Raw genomic sequence first — 22,013 nt, forward strand, 5'->3', positions numbered from 1 at the left:
CTGTGTAAGCACTGCTCAGCAGTAACGAAAAGATCCCTGTGTTATCAACACTGTTTCCAGCACAAATCAAAACATAGCCCCACACTAGCTGCTATGAAAAAAATTAACTCTATCCCAGCCAAAACCAGCACAGCTTTTCATACTTGTTTTGTTCAAATGGCTTTTGGCATCTCCCTGCAGCTCCTCACATACACATCTGAATTTTGGTGACATGGAGGAAGGGTACCTAATCATCATTTGACTTCTAAACAAGGAGTTGAAGATTTTGGAAGATTAGAGACTAGATTGAGCTTCTTCTTGCATTCCCAAAGACCTGTTCATACAGCCAGCACCATACTTTGTGCTGGATGATTGCAGTACCAAAGCTTATAAACAGAGACCACATCAGCTACTACTGAATTTTATCTATCCTTTAGATAAAATGCAAATTCTGCTTAGCATGGCACAGTAAAGAAAGGGGGACAGGCAGTTAATGCAGACCGAGGAGGCCTGAATAAAATAAGGGTGTATGTTGCCACTCCAGCACATGCTTTGCAATGAGAAGAAAACTGACATCCATATGAGGCTACCTCTTTTGGAAGATCAAACTTCTATGGAGAGCTTCATTTTCCAGTGACTCTCACTGTGGACTTCTGCAGGAGGGGACTCTTCTCTCTCTGTGGTGTTCCAGAAAACACTGTGTTTCCAAGGAATTCTTCATCTTTCACTGCTATGAATTCCCCCAGAACTTTTTGCACCCACCAGCTACTGGTAAGCTCGAGCCAGCTACACAACTGTGTGCATTTTGGGGAGGCTGAGGTACCAACCACATTACCAGATGAACTGCCTTGCCTGTTGCCTAAAGGATCTGCTTTGCTACATTAGCGCACTGTGGTTGGCAAAAGCTGTATTTTAATGAGATTTGAATCTGTTAGGAGCAATGATTCGATTATTGCACATACAAAAAAAATATATATATATATATATTTGAAACAATCTCTTCAATTGGTTCAGTTAAATGTTGCTACAGAAGATGATGAAAAGCAGTGACCAGAGACACTATAAACAAAAATCTCAAGCCACGCAAAGCTGAAAGTTTCAGCTTACAGAGTTTTACAAAGTTATTCACACCAAAGTTATTTAAGCTCTGACAGAATCAAGCTTAATATAAGAAGGGCGAGGAAATTTGTTGACCACCTAATGAGAACTGTAATGCTTGTGGATGATCTTCGGTCTGAAACAAGCTGACCATTGGATCAAGCTCAAAAAAACCCACAAAGAGTCTCAAGCATTAAAATACTACTCTTTTTCATGGAATTTTTGGTCCAGATAAAGGATCCTTGTAATTATGGATTATCAGGGCTTATTAGCATACACTGTTTGATGTAAATGTGAAAAAAAAAAAAAGTTTGGTGTAAAACTCCCTTTAATTAAACCATTTTATTGCAAATTTCAGACAAAACCACATTTTTCTGCATAAGGAAGAATATACGGAGTGTCAGTCCTGAGTGCTTTGACTAGCAATAGAAATTTAGTTGACGGGTATCATAAGAAACCTTATGAGATGAGTTCAAATGATGGAACCAAAGGGGAAGGGAAGCTCTGTCCCAAGAAGAGGGGGCTTTCCTATCACATGACAGGGTTTTTCTAGAAATTAGAGAACAATATAGCCTGAAGAGAGTGCAATTTTGGACAGTAGGTGACAGACAGATATGAGAGTTAAACAAACTTTAACCTAACTAATCAACACCACTGACTTATTTAAAGATAACAGGTAAACCAATACATTAGAATCTAATGGGTTAATCTGTCATTACGCTGCCCAAGAGGAAAACAGTACCACTTTTCACCTCAGGTACATCTAACAGATGGGTTTCTGCTGTTTTGGAGGATAGTCTGGTTCTCTGAAAGCAAGTTGTCCCTCTTGACTTTTCTCAACCTGTTGTAATGGTGTCAGACATTAAGGGAGGAGTAGCCTGTTAAGGGAGGAGTCAGACATCAGGGAGAATAAGCCTATAAGAAGGGCAAGGCTGTAGCTGTTTCCAGCTCCCACAGGGTAAATCCTGGTCTGATCCCATGGCTGAGCCTATTCTGGGCCAGGGGTCAGACTGGAGACCCCCCCGGAGGTCCCTCCCAAACAGATCTGGGGAGGTTTGAAACCATTCTCCAACAATGATGTATTTTTGGTTGACTTATGTACATCTGACTGAAAAACCTGCTTTTATTACAGTTGGCCTCATTAACTCTCTCCACAACTCTCAGTCGGCAAGGCAAAGAGCTCCAGTGCCAGCACGATCGGCAGCAGAGTGCTCTAACGCAGTACACAGGGGGGTTTCCCGAACCAGGGGAACCTCAGGGGGAGCCGAGAGAGCCTCCAGGAGGAGCCTGCAGCTCGCATCTTTCCATCTCCAGGCACAGTCTCTTCTACATACTGATCTGTACAGCTGTCAAGCTTCCAAATGCAAGAAGCATTATTAAATGCTTCTCTGAGGGTTTTGAAAGGGATCAGCAAAGGCAGGCTGTCCCACAAAGGAAGAGCACAACACAAGGCAAGAAGAGGCGGTGGCCTCACTGACAAGGGCAAGTCCCATTATCCCCAAGCGCAGAGTGTAGCACAGGTCTGCTGATGGTCTACCAGGAGGCCAGTGACCTCTAATGTGAATATGCAGATGAGGCAGGTCTGTGGGCAAGCCAGGAGGCCAAATCTGCATCAACGGGGTGCCTGGCTGCAGCATGGCTGCAGCACAGCCCAACAGGGGATCAAGCACAACAGCATCACCCAGTAGATGGTTGGGACCCCCTCACTGAGCCTCACTGAGGCTTCTTTCAGCTTTTTCTTGAACAGCTTGGAGGACAGTTATGGGCCTCCTTATCTGTGAGCTGATATGAGCACAGAGAGCAAAACCCCACTCAGAGTTGGTGAGGTGATGCATGCTCTGGTCCCTGAACGCTCAGATTTGCCCCAAGCTCTCTCATTCATTGTCATACCAATAATGAGTAGAGGGGTAGAAACTGCTCCAGTGCCATTGGATCACTAATTGCTTACTCTCCCACTGAGTCCTTGCCCTTACGCCAGGTCCTACTGGGTCCAGGAATGCAGCAGACAGGTAACTGTGTGGATCTCAGAGGACCTGGAGATTGACAGTGGGTTTACGCAGCATGTTAAACCCTTAAATGGATATAATCCAGTGCTCGCTGTCAGTACAGGGTACTGAAAACAGCCCAGTGTCTACTGTCTGAATCAGTGATCCAGAAGGAAACGGAAGGTTCATTCCCATCTGACAAAAGAACATTCAACTCCCTTTGGAGCCCCTTCACATACTAAAGCCTGTATTTCATATATACTCTAAAACTGACAACTCTATTTCACACAAATACATAAAGGGGACTAGTATTTCTGGCTCATTACTGACTTTTGATTGATTCTAGGCATGTCAGTAACCAATTACATTAGGGTGAATTTCCAATTACTTTAGGGTTTTGGGTGAATTGACCCTAGACCTGTCATTGATGGATTCAGTGATGCTTAGCTTCTCATTTAGCTCACAATTATATTACATCTTTTCCCCATAATATTACAGTGTATCATAACTGAGTTTTTATACAAACTCTCCTCTCTCTAAGGCATGTATTTTAATAATTTTCTCAACACCAATATTCCAACCATTTAATGGGATATTGTTGTTTTCCTTTTAAGATGGATAAAACCCTAAACAGTAATCTATTACTCTAACATTTCACAAACTTCCTTGACAAAAAGAATTTTATAAAAGTGCTGCTATACAACATACAGACCCACGCACAAATACAGAGTTTTAGCATTCTGCATGCAATACTAGCATTTTCAAAGCTTTATTATAATTAGCAACACTTTTCACTGATTTTCAGTGGGACAGACAGCTAATTCCCATAACCTCCTTTAAGCACATGTATTTTGTATTATCTCAGGCCACTTTTCACACAATGCTAGTAATATGGTAGTTATTTCTTTCTGAACTGTTCTTCAAACACTGAAAACTTTCTCAAGGGTTGTGGTTTTATACAGAAATATACTCTTGTTCTTTGGGATTGTAATAGAACATTAGATTGAACAGTACAGTTAACAAAGAAACCTTACATGACTGAGCTTTGAGCTAAATACTTAAATGTGCTCCCCAGAGCCTGTGAGTTACAGTGATCATTCCTAACAAATATTCATAACACTTTTAGACCAGAGAAAATGCATGATATAAATGTTTTCAAGGATTTTAAGAAGTAGTGATCTACCTAATTTTCATTACCTTCTGCTTATAAAAACAGAATGGTAAACAACAGAATTTCAGGTGGGAGGGCAGTTGAAGACTGAAAAAATTTAAATCATCAGTAATCTGTTTCATGAATCTCAGAAACAGACTTCAACCCACAGAACCACATTGTAAAGGTGTGTAGACATCTGACTCTCACTTAAATCTGCAAAAATGTGGCATCTTCTAAATTTTCAATTCCTTAAAAATATAAACATTTTAATAACTAAAATACTGTTATCATTCAAATACTAGTAGAAACATTCCTGCTTGCAGTCATTATAGCCAAGATCAAAATAAAGACCCCGTGTTCAAAGTTTACTTAAAGCTCTCTGAATTATAGTCATATGCTGGTGTATTAAATACACCAATACAGCAACAGGGCTGAATCAGCTCCTGCTGTAATCACAGAAAAGAAGAAAAAAAGAAAAAAATGAGATCTCTTAGGGAATCCAAATGAAGGAGCAAATCAACTACCTCACTCTTAAGTATCTTGATAGTAAGTAGTTGTAGACAGCTAGGTTTTGTTTAAATTTCTTTCATTTCTGAATCAGCAGAAGCTGATCACCTACAGCTATTTACTACCAGGATACTTAGGAGAGTAGTAGATGATTTGCACTTACTTGTTTTTATGGATTCCCTAGGAGATCCCTTATTTAGTTCCATGCTAAAGATGGAATTTGAAAAAATCACATTAGTCTTTGTTGCACATAAATTTGAACAGGTTTAGTTAGTCTAACCCATCATTACAAGTGTTTAGTGCGAGCAGTAAGATTTATAGCACTATATGCAAGGGTTTCTTCCTATTAGTCACACAGGGATTTTAATGTAGAGATTAATTATTAATAACTCATCTGTTTGTAACTCTTACATTATTACAGATGCCAAATATGACTGTCCTAGAGAGAAAAGAAAGACCTGATATTTCTTTTCATGTAGGACAGTTTTTCTCAGTTACCCTGTGCTTTTTAGGTTTGGTCTTTTGTCTTTAAGCACCAACGTTAGCCACCAAATTATCAGTCAAGACCACTGGCTTACTTGTCCTAACCTTACTAGTCTCTAAAAGCAGAAATATGTGAGAAGTTAGAAACCAGATAAGAATGTAAAGACTTTTCAAGGTTTTTTTCTGTTTCTAAGCAGTATCGTATAATAGCCTTTGCAAAGTAACAACACTGAGATGGTAGACCTTTGTGCTCCAAACCTATGTATTTAAACATTATCTTGTAGATAGATAACAGATCTAAATAGAAGTTAAAAGCACAAAAGAAAGGAGAAAACAGGGTATATGCTGCGCATGTCCTATATAATCTGCAGTATTCAATATGATCTTTTTTAATTCTTTCCTTTGGATGTTTAAAGGAATTCCCACTACAACCTTTATTCCATTAAGCAGAGTAAGTATTATGGTACAGAACAGGTGGTACATTAATGCCTTTGAACATACTATAAACCTCATCTCTGTTCCAAACAGACTATTGGAAATGTAATGAAAACATAATGAAGGCAAAGTTTTCACTTGCCAACTGGTAGCATGTAGCACAGCTAATTGGACTGTAGTGTAAAATGTTGCAATACAAAGAGAAACCACTAGGTTTATAGTTGTAAGAAATCTGCTTTATTTACAGCCATGAAGCTACCTGAGGTGTGCTCCATATTTAACCTTCCAAAATCAAAAATTTCACCTTATCTAGATTACATGGAAGGCTATTAGAGCTATTATTAAGAAAGTAATTAATTTAACCTTTTCTGTATGCTCTTTGAGACCTGCTGTTAGGCTTTTTTGATATTTCGTTCTCACCTAATTGGTACATATCAACTACAGGTCGTCAAACCAGTTAGGAACCAAATAAATTCAACAAGGGTTACTTCTTCTATTCTGTTTCACTGTTTAGAAGCTGTGTGCTTCAGCAAGGATCAAAATCAGAAGTACTGACAGAAATGTTCACCCATGTCATCCCTGGTCTCACTAGGAGAAGGAAATCAGAATTCTCTATACTCACTCTTTTGAGATGCTTAAAAAGTCAAGGTCCCAGTAGTGTAATTTTAAAATTATTATTCACTTCTGTGAGCATATTCTGATCTCCTGTGCCTGGTAATTAATCTTCAGAAGTCCAAATGGTCCAATAAACATCAAAAATTGTTGGGAATAAAAAAAGTCTTTAATCAAGTACCAGTGAAGGTGCTTTATTTCTTCTGAAAAAAATCAAAGTGCAAAATGTGGTGATATGGCTTGAATGTTTTCTCAAATCTGATGAAAAGTGTCTATTGGCAGCCAAAACATCAATATTATGCTCGACAGAAGCAAGAAAAGTAAATGGTGAAGTGTCACTGTGTCACTGTGTGTAGGTCCCATGCTGCTCATGCTTTCTTTCCTAGACTCTTAAGTCCGTCTGTTCACATTATATTCTGTCTAGCATACACATCCTGTAATGTATTGCTCTAGGACACCCTGTTAGTTTTTGGTTTCTTACCAAACCACAACATAGATCAAAAAGACTCTCCTAGTTTGTAAGTGCTCCTTTTTGCCCTGCAAACATTTTTTTCCTACAGTGTATAAACAGAGGAACATAAGAAGAACTTATAAGAGGGATTTCTTCTTTTTTTTTTTTTTTCTTTTAATGGAAGAGTATAATGTTTTAAAACAAAAGAAGAAAAATGGCTGATGGTATAAATGATAATTTGCAGTTATAAACAAATGCCAACACAATATAAGTATGTCATATAGTTGGTGCCATATATACCTCTGCATGCATGTATGAATATACATGTATAAAAATAAATTAGAAATATGCATGTATAGAAATTTGTGTGTGTATGTAGCCAAAGTTATAAATACTTTTATGTATGCATGTATTATAGTGCTTGCATAAAGTTTCCTCTTAGAGGATCTCAGAAGCACGTTATAGACTTCACCAAATTACTGGGAACCAAGATACCAGATGATAAGGTCTCAGGGGAGACCTTATCGCTCTCTACAACCACCTGAAAGGAGGTTGTAGCGAGGTGGGTGTTGGTCTCTTCTCCCAAGTAACTAGCGATAGGACAAGAGGAAATGGCCTCAAGTTGTGCCAGGGGAGGTTTAGATTGGATATTAGGAAAAATTTCTTCACCAAAAGGGTTGTCAAGCATTGGAACAGGCTGCCCAGGGAAGTGGTTGAGTCACCATCCCTGGAGGTATTTAAAAGACATGTAGATGTGGTGCTTAGGGACATGGTTTAGTGGTGGAATTGGCAGTGCTAGGCTTATGGTATGACTTGATGATCTTAAGGATCTTTTCCAACCTAAATAATTCTATGATTCTAAGATTTCTATGAAGAAACCTCAGATTTCTTTAAAATGAAAACCACCTTGTTTTTTCATCCCATTCCTCATCTGCCTTTAAAAGCTTCCAGCCCAGAATGAATGGCATAAAATCTGAGTAGTTAGAAAATAAAACTATAGCTTTTATTACAAAGAAGCTATAAGAGCTACCGTTCCATGAAGCAAATTTGGGTTATGACAGAGATACTGAGATAAAACTATGTTATAGTTTATTTGTATTTATAACTACAATAAACTTGTCGTAACCACAGTAACAAAGATCATCTTGAAATAAAACATCTTGGGCCATGGTTTTATATTAGCATTTGTATAGTTACTATGGTTTTACTACAATATGTATAATCCAAATATAGTTTTATGAAGGGGAAAAAATAAGGACATTGTGAACAATACCTGCAAACAGGAACATTAGCTCTACTGTTGGATGAGCAGTAGTGACATTTAGTGGCTCCAGCTATTGAATGATAAATGCTGTTAAAATTATTTTGAAGATTCTATATGCAGAACCTCTAAGAATATTTATTTTTACCTTCCTTGAAATTGCAATTAAATGCAACGATTTCATTAAAACTATTTGGCTTTTACCAAAGCAAACAAATTCCTCAACACCCTTATCTAACACAATTTCTTTTCATTAAAACATATTAAGTAGAGTATTAACTAAACTGACATATTCTAGCCACTTAAACAACAGTGTTGTATTTGTCTTTGGATTTTACACAGGTACCTAGCAGCTATTTCACATTTGTAGGACAAATTCCTAAGGAGACAAAAGGTTTATTGTCTCAGTGGGTGCCACTGTACTCTCAAATGCCCCTCAGTTAGGCCTGTGGGCTACCTTGAGTTTTCAACACCCTCTTGGTTTTTCCTCAGTATCACCTTTTGTCTGACTTAGGCTTTCAACCATCTAAAAAGTCTGCAGAGAACATTTTTCTCCTACAGAGGGGAAGTACACCAAGATTTTTCAATCCCCAGGGGGAGGGGTCCGTAACCACCTTTGCCTGCTGAGCAGCACAGCAGGACCTCTGCACTCCCATCCCTGCCCAGTCTCCTGCCCCACTGACAGAGCGGGAATGCACAGCAGGGAAAAAACTGCCTGAGACTGTTCTGTGGCTGCAAGGAGGCTTTGCATGCCTCCTTGCATGCAAATACATGGGAAATACGGAGAAAATAAGGGAGACAATACTTGTATCCCTTCAAGCTCTGTGGGAGACAGGAGTGTCCCATAGAACGTTTTCCCCCATTCACATTTCCCAGCAGGGACTCCACTTTGACAGACAGTCAGAGGGATAGATTCCCTGGGCTAATATTTGAACTTGACATCGTTACATTTTTCAGTCCAACTTTATAAAAGCCATCCAAAAAGCCTCTAAAATGAATATCTTGAGAATCACCTACAGGATTGCTGCTAGATAGAGATCTTTCATTCCTTAAACATCACCTGCCTTCCTTATACCAGCAAAAGACATATTTGCACCAGTTGCCTTTTTTTCCCTTTTCTTCAGTGGGAGAGTCTTTCAGATATAATGCATTTCATAAAAGCCCAGCTGGATGTCTATAAAAAAAAAGGAAGGCTTCCCACTGATTGCCACATGAAAGCCAAGGTCTCCTTAGTGTTCCAACAAGAAGCTTAAAACATCATCTGAAAATAAAAAAGAAATCTGCACTTTTTCGCAAAAATTCAGTACATGTATAACCATACATGAATTTTATAACCATAAAAAAAAGGTAAAAATTATGGTAAGAGATGGAATTTTTCAATGCAATCCATTTAACTCTGTTCTCAGAAGTGTCAGTTGTCTACTGACTTCACTTCCAAAAGGTCTATGAAGTGTTTTGGAAAAATCTGAACAAAAATGCATCTGGCAGTGGATGATCACTATTTTCTCTTTCAGGTGAAACTTTCAAAACAAGTTGGCTAATTAATGAGTACATAAAAGATGCATTCATGCCTTCACAGCCAATTTTGTGAAATTATTTTTCTTGCATATTTATGAAAGCACAAATTATAAAGCAACTGGCTGTGATGTCAAAAATGTGAGTGTATCATCATCAAATGAAATGGAGAGACTAAAGTCAGACAAGCAGAAAATACTTGTTAATATTTGGTATTTCGGATATTATGGAAAACAGTACATAAAATAAAGATCAAGTTTACGCCAAAGTGAAAATTTCTCTGCGAAGAAAGACTTGAGTGCTTCTAACTGCCAAAATTTAATGAGAAGGAGGATGTTGCCTAATGTAGCTGTAGAAAATGAAAAGGTCTTCCCACCCAGAGTACAGACATTAATATCAGAACAGTCAATTACTTCTGAGCAGCTGAGCAAAGTCTGCTAACTTCTGCTAACTTGAACAATGTCACAGTCCTATTTTGTTACTTCTGAGAACTCAACAAAGAAATTTTAACTGCCCGATTTACTTTTGTTCAGTCACATGGGTAGGAAAGATCTAGAAGATGAAAAACCCATATAAAACCTCCAGCTTTTAAGCACTGCATCGTTGTTGTGGTTTAACCCCAGCCAGCAACTCAGCACCACACAGCCGCTCACTCACTGCCCCCCACCGCTGGGATGGGGGAGAGAATCAGAAGAGTAAAAGTGAGAAAACTCGTGGGTTGAGATAAAGACAGTTTAATAGGGAAAGCAAAAGCCGTGTGCACAAGCAAAGCAAACCAAGGAATTCATTCACGTCTTCCCATCGGCAGGCAGGTGTTCAGCCATCTCCAGGAAAGCAGGGCTCCATCACGCGTAACGGTGACTTGGGAAGACAAACGCCATCACTCTGAACATCCCCCCTTCCTTCTTCTTCCCCCAGCTTTATATGCTGAGCATGATGTCATATGGTATGGAATATCCCTTTGGTCGGTTGGGGTCAGCTGTCCCAGCCGTTTCCCCTCCCAGCTTCTTGTGCACCCCCAGCCTACTCGCTGGTGGGGTGGGGTGAGGAGCAGAAAAGGCCTTGACTCTGTGTAAGCACTGCTCAGCAGTAACAAAAAGGTCCCTGTGTTATCAACACTGTTTCCAGCACAAATCCAAAACATAGCCCCATACCAGCTTCTATGACGAAAATTAACTCTATCCCAGCCAAAGCCAGCATAACTGTGTAAGAAGAAGAAGCTTTAAAACATTTGAGAAAGTAGTGGGAGGAAAGGAAGGAGGAATTTGGAAACCATCTTTCAAAGTTTAATTTAAAACAGCATTTTGAGATTCAAACAATTCCTTGCAGCCAGCAAATCTTATAAATGAAAACATAGCAGTATATGTACATCAGGAAGAAAAGGTTAAACTAATTACAAATGAAAAGTAAATTACTTCATAATATTCATCACCAAAGTAAAAGATTAAAGAGCACAAACCATGTATTTAGGATATGAGGAAATTATCTATTACTGTGTTTCTTGAGCTAAAAGATGGAAGAAGAGAGGGTAAAGATGACTTTCCACCATTTCTATGCTCTCCCACTCTTCACTTGAACTTTCAAGTTATAAGACAACTCCAGTTTATGATCTGTGCCTCCTTCAGTGTCACTCTAAATGCAGGCAGAAGACAAGAATATGAGGAGTTATGACTTCGTTTTCTCCAAGTGTCAGAAAAAGCCTTCATTGGAGGTAGAATGAGGTACAACAAAAAGTCAGGGCACCAGATGTCCAAGAAGAAACATGTTCTGAATCTAGCACAGATTGCAATATTTCATGTTCTTCATTGTGGGCCAGTGGGGACCCAACCGTTTCTCTTTTAAATAGCCAAAACAAGAATGTTTTACTAGAGATGAACCACTGGAAAGCAAAGTATGTCTGACTGCTGTGAATATCCTATCCTTCCTCTTAGGGAATAAAAGAAACCACATTCTTAGTGGTGGGAAGTGATAGAGATGGACAGTCTATAATAGCTGCTAGAAAGGCAAAAAGGGAGCAAAGTCAAAAGAGGGTGAGGAACCAGGAAAACAAGGTTTATGAATCACTTCCTCCTAGTATCATCAAAGGAGCTGAGTAAAACGGATAATTCTCTGATGGTTTTTAAAACAGTTGTAGAGCTTCCAGCAATATCTGTGTTCTCACCACCCAAAAGAGGAATTTTGGGTGAAAGCTATTCCAAGAATTTCTTTAATGACTCATGTATACATAAAGGTGCACAAGGGTATGGCCTTCTTATCCTAGGCTAGAACACCTACAAATAAAGTTTGTCAGAGATGCCTGATTAGGAACCCCTCAGCAGGGATGACTTTGTATTTATCCAAGCCTTGAACTGCAAAATGAGCCTTCAATATCTAATACATCCACTGACTTTACACTGTATCAGACCCATGATTTTAACCTGACAGTGCCCCTTAAATTGGCTTATCACTAATTTAAATTGGTCATTAATCTATTGCATTGTGTCTCCTCTTTATTGTCAGAGCTTCACTTGTTTATGTAGCGCATTTTCCAGCAATTCATTTGATTTTGCCACACTGCTATTTCTTTACATAAATCATTTTTATTTGAACACTCGTTTTCAGCACAGCCAGGAAAAATTTCACTAAGAGAAAATCATTTTGACACTGCAGTAAATGGGTGACTCCTCAGGTATTTATTATCTTTGGTCAGCCCTTTGACACTTACTGTCAGTGGAGCAGCAAAGCAGTCCCAGTCTCTTAGGTAATTAGTTCATACTAGTGAATCAAAGCTCCCTAATTATTTCTACTCCCAGAATCAACAAAAGGAGCATGTGTGAGGGTGTGTGCGTGTGTGTGCGTGTGTTTGCGTGTGTGCATGTTTGTGTTTTGGGGAATATGTGCTTGTGCGGGCGTGAGAGAGAGGGGAAAAAACCTGGCAACCCCAACCCTGCACATATCATTGTGTGATCTGCCTCATTTTGCTCTATCCATCTTGCCTTATTGGAAGCTCCTTAATTGACGAATGAGGACTTTATCAAGCCTGGCAGGAGTCGTTATGTCTGTGATTTTCCTTGAAATGTATCTGTCATGCAGCTCAAAATTAAATCGCCAGTTTTGGGCCTAACCAGAGACAGGGCAGTGACTCAAAGCACTCAGAAGGGAATGAATGATTAATGCAGTTTATAGACAGAATAGCGCTTTCTCTGTCTCATGTGCTTTTTGTATGTAATCTCCAGTGGTTCAGCTTCGGATGGATCTAATGAAAAAGGACTGGATGTTTTCCACCTTCTCTTCAGAGCATGCTGTACGATTTATCCACTGACAAAATGTGCTAATGAAATGTCACCTTGGACAGCTTGCTAAAGGATTGATGGGCTGAAAGTTTTGCACTTTATTTAACTTTTGCAGGAAAAATGAATAAGTCCTCCAAACTCTGTATGATATAGAGATCCATTATGGTTTCCCACTCAGGAAAGAGTAGCTGCACTGGGATGGAAAAGGAGGCTATGGCAAAGAGGTGAGAATAACGTAAAACAAATAATTACATAAAAAGCTGAGGTGTATGGCTTCATTGCACTCAAAGACATAAATTATAGTTGAGCTGCATCACTTTTTGAAATTTCTTTCTTCGGTATTACCTCTGCCCTTTATGAAATAGCATCAGCCTCACAAATCTAGTCATTCTTTTTATCTGATTGAAATATCATTTAAAAGACCAAACAGTGATTCCAGCCTTCTCCCTACACACCAGCCTTTTACATCCCTTCACTGTGGGGCTACATCCAATGTTTTCAGACTTCCTTAAGACCAATGAATAATGAGTTATTATAGGAATTTTACTATAATCATTCTAGCGTACTTCATATTCTGACTTCTCCTGAGAATTAAAAAAAAAAACCAAACCCCAAACAAGAACACTACTTGAATGCTAAATGTGCACCACTGATATCTAAGGAGTCCCTTTATATTTTTTACCTTATAGCCCTTCCACTTCCTCTTTTCTTGGAAGCATGTATAACTTGCCTAGCCAGAGAAAAGATCTGGCACCAGGTGTACAACCAGTGTGATACAACAGCGGAACTGCTACTTTCCCTATCCAGACATATGAATATTCTTCCACTTAGGTCTTGGTCCCTATTATATAGTAAACTCTCTAGGTCAAGGCTCAGACCCTTTCATTAGCAATGTAACCAATGTACTTTATGGCACTAAAAAAGCACTAATGTTGCTATTTTATATTCATTACCATTCATAGATATTTGTACCAAACATTTTTTCAATACACAAGAGTTCACATATTATTCAAAACTTTAGTCTTTCAAGGGGCAAACAGGACCAACTTACAAAGCTGGTATCTGCTGGATGTAAATTTGTTGTCTCCCTCCTGAAGCCAATTACTATTCATCCGGGATGAGTGTGTCTTGTTCTCAGGATTATGCAAGCTGCCATATGCCCACCTCACTGTGACCCAACTCCAGAAGACACAAATTGAATCTAGCAAATTTTTCCACATGGAAATGCTGCAGAGGAGCATGCAAACAGGATTCTGCCCTCAAACCATTCTTCACTCCAGCATTAACATCAGCGGTTTTCCTCATCTCCAAATTCAGAGACATCCTTGCTCTTACTCCAAGCGCAAGTGATCTTCTGTGACATTTCTCTTCACGTCTCTTTCTCCTGAGCACTATACCTTTTAGATGCAGGAAAAAAAGGAGAAATAATTCAAGGACAAGCCAAAGAGTTCTGGAACCTTCATTACTTTCTCTGTCCCCCTGTTTCCCCATTTGGAGTCAGTTTCCTGCCTCACAGGGATATACTGAAGCTTTAAGGCTGTCAGATGCCCAAAAACCACACTGAAAAAGGAATGTCCCTTACATCCACTACAGCTGGTAAACCTGTGCAAAGGAGGCTTCCTTACCTGGACAGAACAAGCTTTAAATAAACATTAGGATAAGTATTATATTAAGTTGTCCCTTTGTGTTTACTCAAGATCTTCAAAGCGAGCTGACAGAGGGACACCTTCTCAGGACAGTGATATACCTCACCCCAGCTTCCTGAAACCCAGCTGTTTCCAGCCATTTTCCCAGAAATGCCTTAAGTTGTAGCAGACAAAAGCTGAACATGCTATTTTGCATATTCTTTTCCCAGAGAGAAATGTTCTACTTTGGACACACCAACTGTGTTCTCTAAAACAGTGGCTGCTGTATAGTATTGCGGGAAAGAAGCCTGATGTTTCCTGTAAGAGTTTTTCTTTTGCTAGCATCAGCAAAATTGTACTAAATATGTGGCACTTTTCATACAGACACACATGCCATAAGCACCATCTGAGAGGTAAAAACTTGAACTTCACCACAATTAGAAACAAGGCTTAAACAGCAGGAGGGACCATGAAATAAACACCCACACACAAAAGGACTGCTCTGTGTTGGTCCATGCTCCTGCTGTTCCTGGGCCACTTCAACACCCACCTCTTCTACTCCCCAAACCTTTTACCAGGATGTTTATGCATTGTCAGTCGGATCCACAGTAAAAGCCACTGAACGCAGGGGGATCTTCCATACAAGAAACACTCGGTTTAGTTTCATTGCCTGTAAAAAACAGTTTTTAAAAAAGGAACTAATGGGAACACTGAAACACGTGCTAACCACACAGTCTACATGTGTCCTCTCTCAGTTAGTCCTTTACCCATCACTTAAGGTTTATTCCTAATGAGGGAAGAGGATGCAAACATGAAACTTTTCACAGAGCAAACTATTTTCTCGCCTTACTTTCCCTTCCTCCCCTTACGCCATGCAAGCATATTTCCAGGCACTCCAGAACTTATTATTTTTAATTTATAAATACATAAAAATACCATTATCATTAAAAATATATCCATATACTCAGTAAAGGGCTTTGAAAGAAAGGTAATAGATTCCTTTGCACAGTTGTAGCATGGCAGCTGCTTATTACCCTAATCACAGTGGATTTGTTAATACAGTGAGTTTCCTAGCTGTCCATTTCTTGCCTCCTTTTGTTGCTGCTCTGATTATAGGCTCTCTGTGGCAGACACTAGCTATACTTCTGATGTGCTTATGTCAAGAACAAGAGAAACGATGACCAGGTTCTCTTGGCATTATCACAATAAAAAAGTATAATAACTAGAGTAATAAGAATAAGTTCAGGATTTCCAATTGCAACTGCTAACAGTTTGGAAATGAAACTCTATTTGCCTTCGATTTGCAAATTATCTGTCATAACCAGCTTTCCCACACCATTAACTGCATGTGTAGTAATACCACTCAGCAGGATTTCCTTTAATGTTTTATGACGTATATGTGTGTCAAAAGCAAACTAAACCTCTGACATGCTACCTGTTCTGCAAAGGCATATTATACATATTTGCCTCTGTTTATCTGCACATGCACAACATGATGTCCTTGAATACAGTGGGGCAAAGATCACACTTCATGCAGCTCCATGGATGTGAAAGGAGTGAAAACAACTTGGTACACTGAACATATGCTGCCATTGCCAATTGTTTTTAAACAACAGAATAAAAGAAAATCCATGTTGAACTGTTCAGCTGGCTACCTGAAAGACAAAGGTAAGGATAAGAATAGCTCATCTCGTGCTGCTATGCCCATGGTACTGCAAAGCTTTTAGATGATAGTGTTATCCTACATATTACTAATGTATAAAGTCTTAGAATATTCATGTACAACTGGGTGAGTTAAGGACTAAATTAAAGAAGAGCATCTCCTCTGAAGGCTCTTGCATGACAAGTTAAATATAAACTTTAATTTTATTTTACAGCAATTTTTACAGCATTGTTTCTCTAAACTGTATTGTGGTTAAAGAAAGCATTAGAAGTCAAAAATATAAAAAAATATTCCCCAACAGTGTCTTATGTAATTCATGCAGCTATGCAGTCTCCATTCTTCCACACATACAAGGAAAGGTTTAATAAATAATTCTGTAACTATAGACTATATCCAATGCAAACACTCAGAGCCAGGATTAGGATTGCCCCAAGTATAGCTTTATTATTATTGAAGTAAATCCAATTATGCTAAGCACTGAGACAGACATTAGCAATATCAAAAGGAATTTGGAATTCACATACTTTGAACACTGCTTGCAGATTATAAACCTTAGGAAACAATATGTGTCATATCAGCCTTGGGTTCAGTCCTACAACCCCTACTTGTTCCTTTGCTGTCAGAGGAAGCTATTGTGTGGCATGGACTGCTTCAGCACACCCTCACACAGACTGCTGTGGAGCTCCTACAGAAACTTAATGGAAACATTGGTTGCCCTCCCCTAGGAGAGAAAAGAAGCCATAGAGAAACAAAAGCTCTCTCAGTCAAGGACTGAATACTCCTCTGAACACAACACTTCTGATTTATGTGGGGTAAAAACTCTTGATATCAGATGAATTTAGACAACTGGGGTCAACCAGCTTCTTATTAACAGCACTGTCAATATATAAGAAAGTCTCCATTACTTCCCGTGAAGACATTTAATGGAAGAAAAGTGAATAAATAGCAAGTGTTGTTATGGACAACATTTTAGCAGGATACTTCATTACTTTTGCAGAGAGAATTATTCTATTTCCAAGCCAATCAACCTACAGCATAACATAGCAAACTTTATGTTCAATATCAATGGAATAATAGTAAGTTTACAATGACAAACACTCCAGAGTATTAAAATTTTAGAACTAAAATTGACTGTACAACCTTGATTCACACCAGGGGACATACACCTTTCAATTTCAACTGAACACACGCAGTTTCCAGTTTGAAGATTACATCCTTTTTTTTTCTTTTTCAAAGACCCTTTTACTTCCCTGACAAATTCGTGCTCATTTATGTAAACATCAGTTTAGTATTTATTTTCTCCTTGATGTTTTGTTCATGCTTCACTTTGGGTCCAGTACTAAAACGCTATCCTACCACCTGATATTGTATACATACAATAATGAGATTTCCATTACCGCATGTAAGCTTCCCATATTTATGTTTCATTCTTGTGAGAGAAGAAGGAGAATCTCTAAAATTTAGTGTTGAAGTCTAGCAAGATAAGAGTCAAAGGTACCCATAAACTCTGACTGTCCAAGTCTAAACATCTATAACTTGGCTTTTTTTAGATAATTCAATAGTATATAGCACTTAACATATTCAAAACATAGCTTGCATTGGTTTCCATTTTAGCTGCAAGCACTCAGCACTCCTGCAAATCAGATTTCAGGACTCCAGTCAGGCATTCAAAAAAATGAGGCACACCAAATCAGTTTGGTTTAATTTTGTGATAGGGATGGAATCCAATTTATCAGTGCAGGTTTTAGTTGCCTTGACTATTGCTTATCTCCCTACTACCTCTTTCCTCATTCAGCTTCCGTCTCTGCAATAAATGAAGAAGTCTCCTTCTCTATTGCAGAGTCAAGATGTGGACATAGGAAATCTGAGAATGTTATTTGTGATACACATTCACCAGGCAGATCTTAACCTGACCAAGGCTGGAGATTTTACTCCTTCCAGAGTTGATGGCTCCAGAGAGCCAGCAGCAGTATCTCCACTTACAGATCTCTGGTGGGAATCCTGGATACAATGAAAATGTCTCCTTATTTTAAAACTGACATTTGGGTGGGCTTTCAAGGGGAAAGCAAAAAAAAAGTCAATAAATATAATTCAGCCTGAACACATAGGCAGTGGAATACACAGATTTACAATGGGAACTATCAAGAAGCTTTAGTACTAAAGTGCTAGCTGCATCTTCATACTGGAGGACCAATTTTTCTATAACAGCAAATAAATTACTGAATAAGAAGATACTGAAATTTCCCATGAGTACTCACGTGCATTTAAAAATGCAGATACAGAACCAGCTATGAAGTCTGTGAATCAGTTCCTGCCTGCTTCTTACTCTCTCACTGACATTTTTTCAGATAGTATCACAGCCCTTCAAATCTGGTAAGAAGAAATCTGTCTTCAATGTTATAACTCAAAGGCAATGCAAATGAAGGCTTGAGTACAGGTGCTAAATTAGCAAGGTTTGTCATAATTATTTCATTTCAGTCTGTTCATGCTGGGTATTCTAATACCTAATACATATATTATCAAGCACACTCAATGCGGCTCACCTTGATGAATATTAATAACATTATTAAAACACAATTACAAAACACCATACATAGTTGGTAATAGCTAATAACACCTTGTTTTATGGAATTTGTCCAAGGTCTTGAAATCATTTAGTAGGCAAGTTATCAGTTTCAAGAGTCAAACACTGTTGAATCTTCACATGCACTGGAGCTGATGAAAATTTTCCTCTCTGATGTTTTTTCATAGATTTAAATTATTTTATTATACTTTGAAGCATTCACGTTTTGTGGAAAATAACAATTATTTTGCATTGAGAAGGGCATTCTTCTGGCACTTGCAAACCGGAAATGTTCAATATAAACCTCTTCGGACAATATCTTTGGGTTGCCAGAGACAGAAAAACACTATCAGTTTTCAGCCAGCAACTTATAAAGAAAAACAAGGAAGAAAACTTTGTTACAGAATTGGGACCAGTATCTCACTCCCTACTCATGCCACCTCATTCACTGATGTAATTAACCAGGTGCCCTGGTTTTGGCAGGGATAGAGTTAATTTCCTTCCTAGTAGCTGGTACAGTGCTGTGTTCTGGATTTAGGATGAGAACAATGTTGATAACACACCAATGTTTTAGTTGTTGCTAAGCAGTGCTTACACTAGTCAAGCACTTTTCAGCTTCCCACGCTCTACCGACTGAGAAGGCTGGGGGTGCACAAGAAGCTGGGAGGGGGCACAGCCAGGACAGCTGACCCAAACTGGCCAAAGGGATATTCCATACCATATGACGTCATGCTCAGCATATAAAACTGGGGGAAGAAGAAGGAAGGGGGGATGTTCAGAGTGATGGCGTTTGTCTTCCCAAGTCACCGTTACTCGTGATGGAGCCCTGCTTTCCTGGAGATGGCTGAACACCTGCCTGCCCATGGGAAGGAGTGAATGAATTCCTTGGTTTGCTTTGCTTGCGTGTGCAGCTTTTGCTTTCCCTATTAAACTGTCTTTATCTCAACCCAGGAGTTTTCTCACTTTTCCCCTTCCGATTCTCTCCCCCATCCCACTAGGGGGGAGTGAGTGAGCGGCTGTGTGGGGCTTAGTTGCCGGCTGAGGTTAAAACATACCAGGACAGAATCAACTAGTAAATGATGTGTTTATGATTCATGTTAATGGCACTTCTAAACAGATTGATAATGAGTCTCTGATGCATTTACTGAAGTCCAGATCCTGAGAATATTACTCAAATTTTAAATCTTTACCCTAGCAATCTCTTCTAAAGCCAAAATTCTGCCTACATGGAATTTGCAAAAGCATGAACTACAATTAAGTTTGCAAAGGAGTAAATACATGATTGCCACCAAGATTGTCAGAAAAAAAAATCCCTCTAAGATAAAAATTGGGATTATTAGCGTTGTATAGTAGCTATTACTAAAAAATGTTCTTATTTTTGCACAATGCTTGATCTTTCAGAAGAAGACAGCAAAATGTATTCTGGGGTAAAAAAACTGCGAACATGCTAGTAGGCAGTAACCTAAGCAAGTTCTAGGAGATAAGGATTTCACTGTACGTAGAAAGCTCTTTACAGTAGTATCTAACCTCACTCAAAACATTCCCTTGAAGTGCTATGTATAAACTATGGGAAGAAAAAGAGGACTAAGCAGAAGTCTGTAGGTTGTTTAAAAGTTTGTTACACTCAACCTAGTGTCAGAAAAGAGACAGCAGGAAACTTAAATCAGCATGTATAACTGAGGAAATATAATTGCCCAAACACTGCTTTAACAGACAATTTCATATTTGAAATCATAAGAGGAAAGGTTGCCATTAAAGTGACCAGAATTGCATAAAAAGCACTAGAAAATGAAAAGGGTGGCAGAATACAGTCTTAGCAACAGAGGCATGAGCTACACAGAGCTATTACTCTCAGGACTCTCAGAACAGCAGAGGAAAATGCTTTTCAAATACCAGCAGAGGAAGGCTGGCAACCTCTGGGTAAAAACAGCACACCAACACACTCTAAAAATGTTACACCATACTCTCATATGAATTCAGGCTTAAGAAAAGATTTCGTCTCTGTGGTGAGACTTCTGGGGAGATGTACAAATAGAAGGAACATCCAGCGTTGATACACTCAACTCCCAACTTTTACAAGTGCCTGTATCATCTAATACATTTCATGAAATTATCAAACTTTAGCTTAAACTCCACCAGATTTTCACCTTGCTTATTCTTGTGTTCTCCTCAAGTTTCTAATCATCTTTTCAATAGATAATTTTGGCAATAAACAGCTGTGGAACATGAACTGTTGGTCATTATTAAAAGGGAAAAAAAGGCTAATCTTTTGCAAGATCTCCAGTAAGAATTAGGATGAGTTACTGGGATGTTGTCTGAAAAGTTCAGAAGCTGTATGGGCACAGTGCAGGAGAGTGCCTTCTGTAGAAGAAGCTGTAAGGATGCTTCTTCTACAGAATCACAAGCATGCAGAGAAGTGAAAAGTCTGGGGAGCAGGAAAATGAGGATCATAAATGTGTGGAAGAAATATTATCAATACAACCCAGCTAACAGTGTCAGCGAGACTAGACTATAGGTGGTTGTTCTAGGATAGAGGAAGGAAACTTTAGAAAGCTTTAATTTTTCAGTGCAGATCAAGCACTTAAACTTAGTTTGGAAGTCTGTGTCTAGAAAGGGGTCTTAGCTCTCCAAAGACTCAATTCTGCCATTCCTACTTTCAGTATGGAAGAGATGTGACAAACTCTTTTCATGTAGTCTTCACCCTTTCTTTCATGCTACAAGCCAAAAGACTAGAATGCAGACGAGGGGTGTTTGATGTACTCCCCTGGGCTGTTTCAAGCCACCTCCTGCAAATAGCTTCCACAAAACAGCTATAAACCCTGTTTTCAGCTATACATCAGAGACCAAGGAACAAAGACTCCGCCACCCCAACTCTGATTTTTCTGAGAGTCTTCTCACTCACTACAGTGAAAGCTGGACTCTACCAAGGTCACCAGGAAGGACATCGCGAAATTTAGTGTGTGGACAGGTGAAAACAAAGTTCCTGGCTACCTTTTTATTCCTTTGCTGACTTTCTCTCTGTTCATGTTACTGATTTTTTTTTTAACGTATTTCACAATCTCTCAGAGTTTTGTGTTCTGCTGTCACTAAGCCATACAATTTACACTTGTTTTGGCACTAGCTTGGGTGACCTTTTCAAGTTACCATGTGAAAGAAGTCAAATTCAGCAAAGATGCACCCTTTCCAATTAAAAATCCTAAAAGGAATGTTAATTAAATGCTAAGGTAAGAAGCTTGTTCTTTTGCAATTGAGCTAATGGTCAACCATTTGTACAGGTGAGATTTGTGTATTTCGAAGTGACACCTAAGAAAAGTAGATGTCCTAAAGACGTGGTAGAGCATCGATTCAAAAGAAAGCAAAGTATGGGTTTTCACCAAAGAAGAAATTTGGCACTGATTTTAACATGAGAAA

This window comes from Aptenodytes forsteri, unplaced genomic scaffold (assembly GCF_000699145.1).
Source record: "Aptenodytes forsteri isolate BGI_AS27 unplaced genomic scaffold, ASM69914v1 Scaffold103, whole genome shotgun sequence".
Taxonomy (NCBI): Eukaryota; Metazoa; Chordata; class Aves; order Sphenisciformes; family Spheniscidae; genus Aptenodytes; species Aptenodytes forsteri.